Source organism: Hylobates moloch, unplaced genomic scaffold (assembly GCF_009828535.3).
Source record: "Hylobates moloch isolate HMO894 unplaced genomic scaffold, HMol_V3 SCAFFOLD_13, whole genome shotgun sequence".
In the NCBI taxonomy this organism is placed as follows: Eukaryota; Metazoa; Chordata; class Mammalia; order Primates; family Hylobatidae; genus Hylobates; species Hylobates moloch.
The window spans coordinates 46,531,980-46,542,100 of NW_026652288.1; the positions used below are offsets into that span (position 1 = coordinate 46,531,980).

The 10,121-nt window shown below is 41.3% G+C and overlaps 1 pseudogene; it reads right to left on the reverse strand.

Annotated features, from left to right (window-relative positions):
- Positions 1 to 8,155: 8,155 nt before the first annotated feature.
- LOC116480049 (ADP-ribosylation factor 1-like) lies at positions 8,156 to 9,642 on the reverse strand (annotated as a pseudogene).
- Positions 9,643 to 10,121: the final 479 nt, after the last annotated feature.

Here is a 10,121-nt window from a genome sequence, read left to right on the forward strand (position 1 = left end):
TGGAAACTCTAAAAAGCAGAGCACTTCCCCTCCTCCAAAGGAACACAGTTCCTCACCAGCAACAGAACAAAGCTGGATGGAGGATGACTTTGACGAGCTGAGAGAAGAAGGCTTCAGACGATCAAACTACTCTAAGCTACGGGAGGAAATTCAAAACAATAACAAAGAAGTTAAAATTTTGAAAAAAAATTAGAAGAATGGATAACTAGAATAACCAATGGAGAGAAGGGCTTAAAGGAGCTGATGGAGCTGAAAGCCAAGTTTCGAGAACTACGCGAAGATTGCAGAAGCCTCAGTAGCAGATGCGATCAACTGGAAGAAAGGGTATCGCTGATGGAAGATGAAATGAATGAAATGAAGAGAGAAGGGAAGTTTAGAGAAAAAAGAAATGAACAAAGCCTCCAAGAAATTTGGGACTATGTGAAAAGACCAAACCTACGTCTGATTGGTGTACCTGAAAATGATGGGGAGAATGGAACCAAGTTGGAAAACACTCTGCAAGATATTATCCAGGAGAACTTCCCCAATCTAGCAAGGCAGGCCAACATTCAGATTCAGGAAATACAGAGAACGCCACAAAGATACTCCTCGAGAAGAGCAACTCCAAGACACATAATTGTCAGATTCACCAAAGTTGAAATGAAGGAAAAAATGTTAAGGGCAGCCAGAGAGAAAGGTCGGGTTACCCACAAAGGGAAGCCCATCAGACTAACAGCTGATCTCTCAGCAGAAACTCTACAAGCCAGAAGAGAGTGGGGGCCGATATTCAACATTCTTAAAGAAAAGAATTTTCAACCCAGAATTTGCTATCCCGCCAAACTAAGCTTCATAAGTGAAGGAGAAATAAAATACTTTACAGACAAGCAAACGCTGAGTGATTTTGTCACCACCAGGCCTGCCCTAAAAGAGCTCCTGAAGGAAGCACTAAACATGGAAAGGAACAACCGGTACCAGCCACTGCAAAAACATGCCAAATTGTAAAGACCATCGAGGCTAGGAAGAAACTATAGCAACTAACGAGCAAAATAACCAACTAACATCATAATGACAGGATCAGATTCACACATAACAATATTAACGTTAAATGTAAATGGGCTAAATGCTCCAATTAAAAGACACAGACTGGCAAACTGGATAAGGAGTCAGGACCCATCAGTGTGCTGTATTCAGGAAACCCATCTCATGTGCAGAGACACACATAGACTCAAAATAAAGGGATGGAGGAAGATCTACCAAGCAAATGGAAAACAAAAAAGGCAGGGGTTGCAATCCTAGTCTCTGATAAAACAGACTTTAAACCAACAAAGATCAAAAGAGACAAAGAAGGCCATTACATAATGGTAAAGGGATCAATTCAACAAGAAGAGCTAACTATCCTAAATATATATGCACCCAACACAGGAGCACCCAGATTCATAAAGCAAGTCCTGAGTGACCTACAAAGGGACTTAAACTCCCACACAATAATAATGGGAGATTTTAACACCCCACTGTCAACATTAGACAGATCAACGAGACAGAAAGTTAACAAGGATATCCAGGAATTGAACTCAGCTCTACACAAAGTAGACCTAATAGACATCTACAGAACTCTCCACCCCAAATCAACAGAATATACATTTTTTTCAGCACCACACAACACCTATTCCAAAATTGACCACATAGTTTGAAGTAAAGCTCTCCTCAGCAAATGTAAAAGAACAGAAATTATAACAAACTGTCTCTCAGACCACAGTGCAATCAAACTAAACTCAGGATTAAGAAACTCACTCAAAACCACTCAACTACATGGAAACTGAACAACCTGCTCCTGAATGACTATTGGGTACATAATGAAATGTAGGCAGAAATAGAGATGTTCTTTGAAACCAACGAGAACAAAGACACAACATACCAGAATCACTGGGACACGTTCCAAGCAGTGTGTAGAGGGAAATTTATAGCACTAAATGCCCACAAGAGAAAGCAGGAAAGATCCAAAATTGACACCCTAACATCACAATTAAAAGAACTAGAAAAGCAAGAGCAAACACATTCAAAAGCTAGCAGAAGGCTAGAAATAACTAAAATCAGAGCAGAACTGAAGGAAATAGACACAAAAAACCCTTCAAAAAATTAATGAATCCAGGAGCTGGTTTTTTGAAAAGATCAACAAAATTGATGGACCGCTAGCAAGACTAATAAAGAAGAAAAGAGAGAAGAATCAAATAGATGCAATAAAAAACGAAAAAGGGGATATCACCACCGATCCCACAGAAATACAATCTACCATCAGAGAATACTACAAACACCTCTATGCAAATAAACTAGAAAATCTAGAAGAAATGGATAAATTCCTCAACAAATACACCCTCCCAAGACTAAACCAGGAAGAAGTTGAATCTCTGAATAGACCAATAACAGGTTCTGAAATTGTGGCAATAATCAATAGCTTACCAACCAAAAAGAGTCCAGGACCTGATGGATTCACAGCTGAATTCTACCAGAGGTACAAGGAAGAACTGGTACCATTCCTTCTGAAACTATTCCAATCAATAGAAAAAGAGGGACTCCTCCCTAACACATTTTATGAGGCCAGCATCATCCTGATACCAAAGCCAGGCAGAGACATAACCAAAAAAGAGAATTTCAGACCAATATCGTTGATGAACATTGATGCAAAAATCCTCAATAAAATACTGGCAAACCGAATCCAGCAGCACATCAAAAAGCTTATCCACCATGATCAAGTGGGTTTCATCCCTGGGATGCAAGGCTGGTTCAACATATGCAAATCAATAAATGTAATCCAGCATATACACAGATCCAGAGACAAAAACCACATGATTATCTCAATAGATGCAGAAAAGGCCTTTGACAAAATTCAACAACCCTTCATGCTAAAAACTCTCAATAAATTAAGATTGATGGGATGTATCTCAAAATAATAAGAGCTATCTATGACAAACCCACAGCCAATATCATACTGAATGGGCAAAAACTGGAAGCATTCCCTCTGAAAACTGGCACAAGACAGGGATGCCCTCTCTCACCACTCCTATTCAACATAGTGCTGGAAGTTCTGGCCAGAGCAATCAGGCAGGAGAAGGAAATAAAGGGTATTCAATTAGGAAAAGAGGGAGTCAAATTGTCCCTGTTTGCAGATGACATGATTGTATATCTAGAAAACCCCATTGTCTCAGCCCAAAATCTCCTTAAGCTGATTAGCAACTTCAGCAAAGTCTCAGGATACAAAATCAATGTACAAAAATCACAAGCATTCTTGTACACCAATCACAAACAGAGAGCCAAATCATGAGTGAACTCCCATTCACAATTGCTTCAAAGAGAATAAAATACCTAGGAATCCAACTTACAAGGGATGTGAAGGACCTCTTCAAGGAGAACTACAAACCACTGCTCAATGAAATAAAAGAGGATACAAACAAATGGAAGAACATTCCATGCTCATGGGTTGGAAGAATCAATATCGTGAAAATGGCCATACTGCCCATGGTAATTTATAGATTCAATGCCATCCCCATCAAGCTACCAATGACTTTCTTCACAGAATTGGAAAAAACTACTTTAAAGTTCATATGGAACCAAAAAAGAGCCCGCATCGCCAAGTCAATCCTAAGCCAAAAGAACAAAGCTGGAGGCATCATGCTACCTGACTTCAAACTATACTACAAGGCTACAGTAACCAAAACAGCATGCTACTGGTACCACAACAGAGACATAGATCAATGGAACAGAACAGAGCCCTCAGAAATGATGCTGCATATCTACAACTATCTGATCTTTGACAAACCTGACAAAAACAAGCAATGGGGAAAGGATTCCCTATTTAATAAATGGTGCTGGGAAAACTGGCTAGCCATATGTGGAAAGCTGCAACTGGATCCCTTCCTTACACCTTATACAAAAATTAATTCAAGATGGATTAAAGACTTAAATGTTAGACCTAAAACCATTAAAATCCTACAAGAAAACCTAGGCAATACCATTCAGGACATAGGCATGGGCAAGGACTTCATGTCTAAAACACCAAAGCAATGGCAACAAAAGCCAAAATTGACAAATGGGATCTAATTAAACTAAAGAGCTTCTGCACAGCAAAAGAAACTACCATCAGAGTGAACAGACAACCTACAGAATGGGAGAAAATTTTTGCAGCCTACTCATCTGACAAAGGGCTAATATCCAGAATCTACAATGAACTCAAACAAATTTACAAGAAAAAAACAAACAACCCCATCAAAAAGTGGGCAAAGGACATGAACAGACACTTCTCAAAAGAAGACATTTATGCAGACAAAAAACACATGAAGAAATGCTCATTATCACTGGCCATCAGAGAAATGCAAATCAAAACCACAGTGAGATACCATCTCACACCATTTAGAATGGCCATCATTAAAAAAATCAGGAAACAACAGGTGCTGGAGAGGATGTGAAGAAATAGGAACACTTTTACACTGTTGGTGGGACTGTAAACTAGTTCAACCATTGTGGAAGTTAGTGTGGCGATTCCTCAGGGATCTAGAACTAGAAATACCATTTGACCCAGCCATCCCATTACTGGGTATATACCCAAAGGACTCTAAATCATGCTGCTATAAAGACACATGCACACGTATGTTTATTGCGGCACTATTCACAATAGCAAAGAGTTGGAACCAACCCAAATGTCCAGCAACGATAGACAGGATTAAGAAAATGTGGCACATATACACCATGGAATACTATGCAGCCATAAAAAATGATGAGTTCATGTCCTTTGTAGGGACATGGATGAAACTGGAAACCATCATTCTCAGTAAACTATCGCAAGGACAAAAAACCAAACACCGCATGTTCTCACTCATAGGTGGGAATTGAACAATGAGAACTCATGGACACAGGACGGGGAACATCACACTCCGGGGACTGTTGTGGGGTTGGAGGAGGGGGGAGGGACAGCATTAGGAGATACACCTAATGCTAAATGATGAGTTAATGGGTGCAGGAAATCAACATGGCACATGGATACATATGTAACAAACCTGCACATTGTGCACATGTACCCTAAAACCTAAAGTATAATTAAAAAAAAAAAAAAGAGAACTGCCTAGTCAATAAATGTTGCTGGGATAACTGACTAGCCATATTCAGAAGATGAAACTGGACCCCTTCCTTACACCACATACAAAAATCAGCTCAAGATGGATTAAAGACTTAAATTTAAAACCCAAAACTATTAAAACCCTGGAAGACAACCTAGGCAATACCATAGGAACTGGCAAGGATTTCATGAGGAAGATCCCAAAACCAATCGCAACAAAAGCAAAAATTGACAAATGGGATCTAGTTAAATTTAAGAGCTTCTGCATAGCAAAAGAAAGGATTAACAGAGTAAACAGACAACTTACAGATTGGGAGAAAGTATCTGCAAATTACGCATCTGGCAAAAATCTAATATCCAGCATCTATAAGGGATTTAAATAAATTTACAAGAAAACAACAACCCCATTAAAAAGTGAGCAAAGGACATGAACAGACAGTTTTTAAAAGAAGACATAAATAGGGTCAACAAACATATGGGGAAAAAAAGCTCAGTATCGCTCATAATTAGAGAAAGGCAAAGCAAAACCACAATGAGATACCATCTCACACCAGTCAGAATGGCTATGAAAAAGTCAAAACATAACAGATGCTGGCGAGGTTGTGAAGAAAAGGGAACACTTATACACTGTTGGTGAGAGTGTAAATTAGGTCAGCCATTGTGGAAAGCAGTGTGGTGATTCCTCAAAGAGCTAAAAACAGAACTACCATTCAGTCCAGCAATCCCATTACTGGGTGTATACCCAAAGGAATATAAATTTTTCTGCCATAAAGACACATGCACACATATGTTCACTGCAGCACTATTCACAATAGCAAACACATAGAATCAATCTAGATGCCCATTAATGACATATTAAAGAAAATGTGGTACATATATACCATGGAATAATATGCAGCCATAAAAAGATCAAGATCACATCCTTTGCGGGAACATGGATGGAGCTGGAGGCCACAATCCTTAGCAAACTAATGCAGAAACAGAAAACCAAATGCCACATGTTGTGACTTATAAGTGGGAGCTAAATAATGAGATCAAATGGACACCAAGAGAAGAAGGGAACAACAGACATAGGGGCCTACTGGAGGGTAGAGTTTGGGAGAAGGGAGAGAAACAGAAAAAAATAACTGTTGGGCACTAGGTCTAGTACCTGGGTGATGAAATCATTTACAGAACAAACTCCTGTGACACGAGTTTACCTATATAACAAACCTGCACATGTACCCCTAGACCTAAAATTAAAAAAAAAAAAGAAAGAAAACAGATGATCCTAGAACATCCAGGTATCACTAATGGAATCACAAGGGTCCTTATTAGAGCTAGGCAGAAAGATCAGACTCAGTAGAAGGAGGTATGATGACAGAAGCAAAAGATGGGAGGTAAGGAATAGAAAAGGAAAGGGGCCATACTCAAACAATGCAGGTGACCTCTAGAAGCTGAAATAGGGAAGGAAACAGATTCTGCCCTGAAGCCTGCAGAAGGAGCATCATCCTGAAAATACCTTGGTTTTCAACTTTTGGCCTCCAAAACTTTAAGAAAATAAATCCTGTGTTGTTTTAAGCTCCTGCATTTGTAGTAATTTGTCACAGAAGCCACAGGAAACTAGTACGTACAAAGTATTTTTAGTGGCCTCTTTGACCACACTAAAACTTCCTCTGCTGTTGAGTTAAAAATTCCTCTCAATTCCATGCTTTAAACAGTCCTAAGGAGTCCCCTAATGCAGGGCATCTGGTGTCCTGAGTGGGTCCAAGATGTCCAGTCCGCTTCTAGCAGCTGTTCAGAAACTACACTGACAGCATAGTCAGCCAGGAAGACTCCCATTCATCTTAATGAGGAGAAAGTAAGTTTATAAGCAATTTTGCAAAGGGTAACTATGTCATAATTGCAGCTTTGGTGTATCTGCTATGACAGAGGAGAAATCTATTTTGAAGAGCAACTATTTTTATTTTCTTTTATTAATTGTGTATTGAAACAAGTAAGATTCCCTGACACCAAACAGACCAGTTCTGAGGTTTTACCCGAGATAATTTAACAGCTCCAGCTTCTGCAGTGTTCATCAAAATACAAAAGAAAAAGTAGAGGTCATCTTTTTTTGATAGCAAATTGGACTCCTGCAAGCTAAGGGAGAGAAAGCTATGTCATACATGGAGATAGGGTGCTTCCAAGGGTCTGTAGGTTTAGAAGCACGGCCTGCCTGGCTCACACACACTCCTGCTGGTGATGCCAAAGTCATCCCACCAATGTCAGTGCTGGAGGCAATGAGCCCACTCTGGCCACATGCTTACCAAGGGACAGGTGGGGCCTGTGTCCCCTGAGCTGGCTGTGGGCAGGTGGATGGGCAGCTGAGCAGCCTAGGGGAGAGTGGGCTGGCAATGGGTTCCTAGCCCAGCCCTTAGGAACCATGGAAGCACAGGGACAAGCACAAGGCTATGGGATGCAAAGTGACCCAAGAACAGGTGAGTCACAGGGATCTCTATTGCAATCATGCAGAATTGATGTGGTCTGACAGGCCACCATCTCACATTCCTGAGGGGAACAGTCAAGCTGGTGACTAGCATCCAGCCCATAACTGCAAATCCACATTTGGCAGGGTCTCCCTTCTGTGCGTTCAAGTGTTCTCAACTTGGATTTTTAACCATTTTAAAAATGGCTGAGTTCAGGCTTAAAACCAACCACAAGAATGGATTTCAACACAGCTCTAAAGCCAGGGGTGCATCCAGTAATCCCAACACAGTGACTCCCCGAGGCCAGGTGCCCACGGGCCTACAATCCCTCTCAGCACTGACCAGTGAGTTGATTTTATTTTTTTACAATAAAAAAAAAAAAAGCTGAGTAGTATTGCACATGACTACCAGAAACTGTCTTATTGGAAACAAAACCTATTTACATTTAATGAAAAGCCTGGCCACAGGCTGCTTCCGCCACATTTACAGCACAGTGCAATGCACGCAATAAGCCAAACCACAAAGGCAGTTTCTGGCACTCACAGCACAGAGCTTTTTGCCACATGGGAGTAAAGCAGAGGTTTTAAGAGGAGGAGGGAGATGGAGAAGGGTGTCACATTCACTTCTAGTTCTGGAGCTGACTGGACAGCCAGTCCAGTCCTTCATGGAGCTGGTCACCACAGGTGCCACAGGTGGCCTGAATGTACCAGTTCCTGTGGAGCAGGGAATGCAGCCCCAGCTTGTCTGTGATCTCAGTGGTGTTCATGGCGTTAAGGAGGGCCTACTTGTTGGGAACACCAGGGGGACCGCATTCCAGAGCTCATCCTCAGCCAATATCCTCATGAGCTCCTCGTGGGCCTTATTCATGTGCTCTCTGTCACTACCGTCCTCCATAAAGATCAGGCCTTATGTGTTCTGGAAGTAGTGGCACCACAGAGGCCAGATCTTGTACTGGCCTGCCATGTCCCACACAGTGAAGCTGATGTTCCTAGACTCCATGTGTCTGCATTGAAGCCTGTGATGGGAACAGTGGTCACAATCTCAACCAGCTTCAGCTCATACAGAATCATCATCTTGCCTGCAGCATCCAGACCCACCATGAGGACAAGCGTTTCTTTTTTGCCAAAAATGCCCTTAAAGAGGTTGGTAAAAGATATTCCCCATGGACCCTCAGCCTCCCAAGTAGCTGGTACTACAGACGAGCACCACCATGCCTGGCGAATGTATATATTTTTAGTAGAGTTGGGGTTTTGCCATGTTGGCCAGGCTGGTCTCAAACTCCTGGCCTCAAGTGATCCACCCACCTTAGCCTCCCAAAGCGTTGGGATTACAGGCATGGGCCACCATGCCTGGGTCCATCAAATAACTTTTTTAAAAAACAGTTCACTTAACTTCCTTGCATCACTATCTTCCCTTCACACACCCTGGAATTTGTCTCCACATCTAGACTTTCCCTGAGCTTCTGATCACACTGGCAAATATCACACAATTTTCCAATTGCTATCACTCTAAGTCAAGGGTCTTATCTGGGCTCCCCTTCCTGCTCCACAACCCCCTTCTTCTGTCTTTGGTCAAATCCCTTTTCCACTTCCTGAAGTGATGCTTCAAACTTCATTGTCTCCTTAGGCTTCCTACTCTACCCTCCGCAATCCCAGCCCTCCTTCAGGAAATTATCTCACTTCACACTTCACGTGAATTTCAACTTCTTGCCCCCTGTCTCACCACTACCTCCCCTTAAGGCCAAGCTTCCTTTCTTGCTTTGTCTCCTCAGAAGAGGAGATATTCCTCCTCTAGTTCAAAACTAACTTTTTTCTTTGGGTTATAATCTCATTCTGTTTTATTTCTACCTCAACTTACTCGGATTATTATCTGCTCTCTCTCTCCCATTCAATTGTCTGTTTTCCCTCAAAGTACACAGGTGCTCTAGTCATTCCTATCTTTGAAAAAAAAAGTGTTTGGACTCCAAAATTCCCTCTTGTTTTGGGCCACACTTTCTAGACCACTCTTGATTCCTTTACTTCTTCACCTCTCATTCACTCTTCACCATAATTTAATGTCTACTCCAAAAGCAGCCCTGAAATTACACTGGCAAATATGACCAATGAACTCCATGTTTCCAATTCCCACAGATATTCTCATTACTAGATTCCTTGTTAGAAAATGAGAGCAAGAAATTAGCTTAAATGGAAATAGAGAATTTTTCTCAGGGTTATAGAAATGACTCCACAGGACTCAAAGGCAAAAATGGCTGAGCTTCAAGAAAGACTAGAACCAAAAAGCGAAAAGTTACTGGCAATTTGGGCAGTTATTCCTGTCTGCCTCCACTCCCCCTCTACTCCCCTAGACTCTGTAGATGGGCTTCCTCTGCCTCTTCTGTCCACATAGCACCACCAGTAAGTCATCATCAGTGCTACACTTCATTGCCTCTGGTAGAATTCATTCCTTCTGAGGTATCTATCTCATTTTAAATCGGCTCTAAGATGAAAAGTTATTTATGTTTCTACACTTTGTCTCCCTGCTTCTTCCAAATAACCTACATCCTACTTCTCAGACTACATAGAATAAACTTAATCTATTTTTATATATATCAT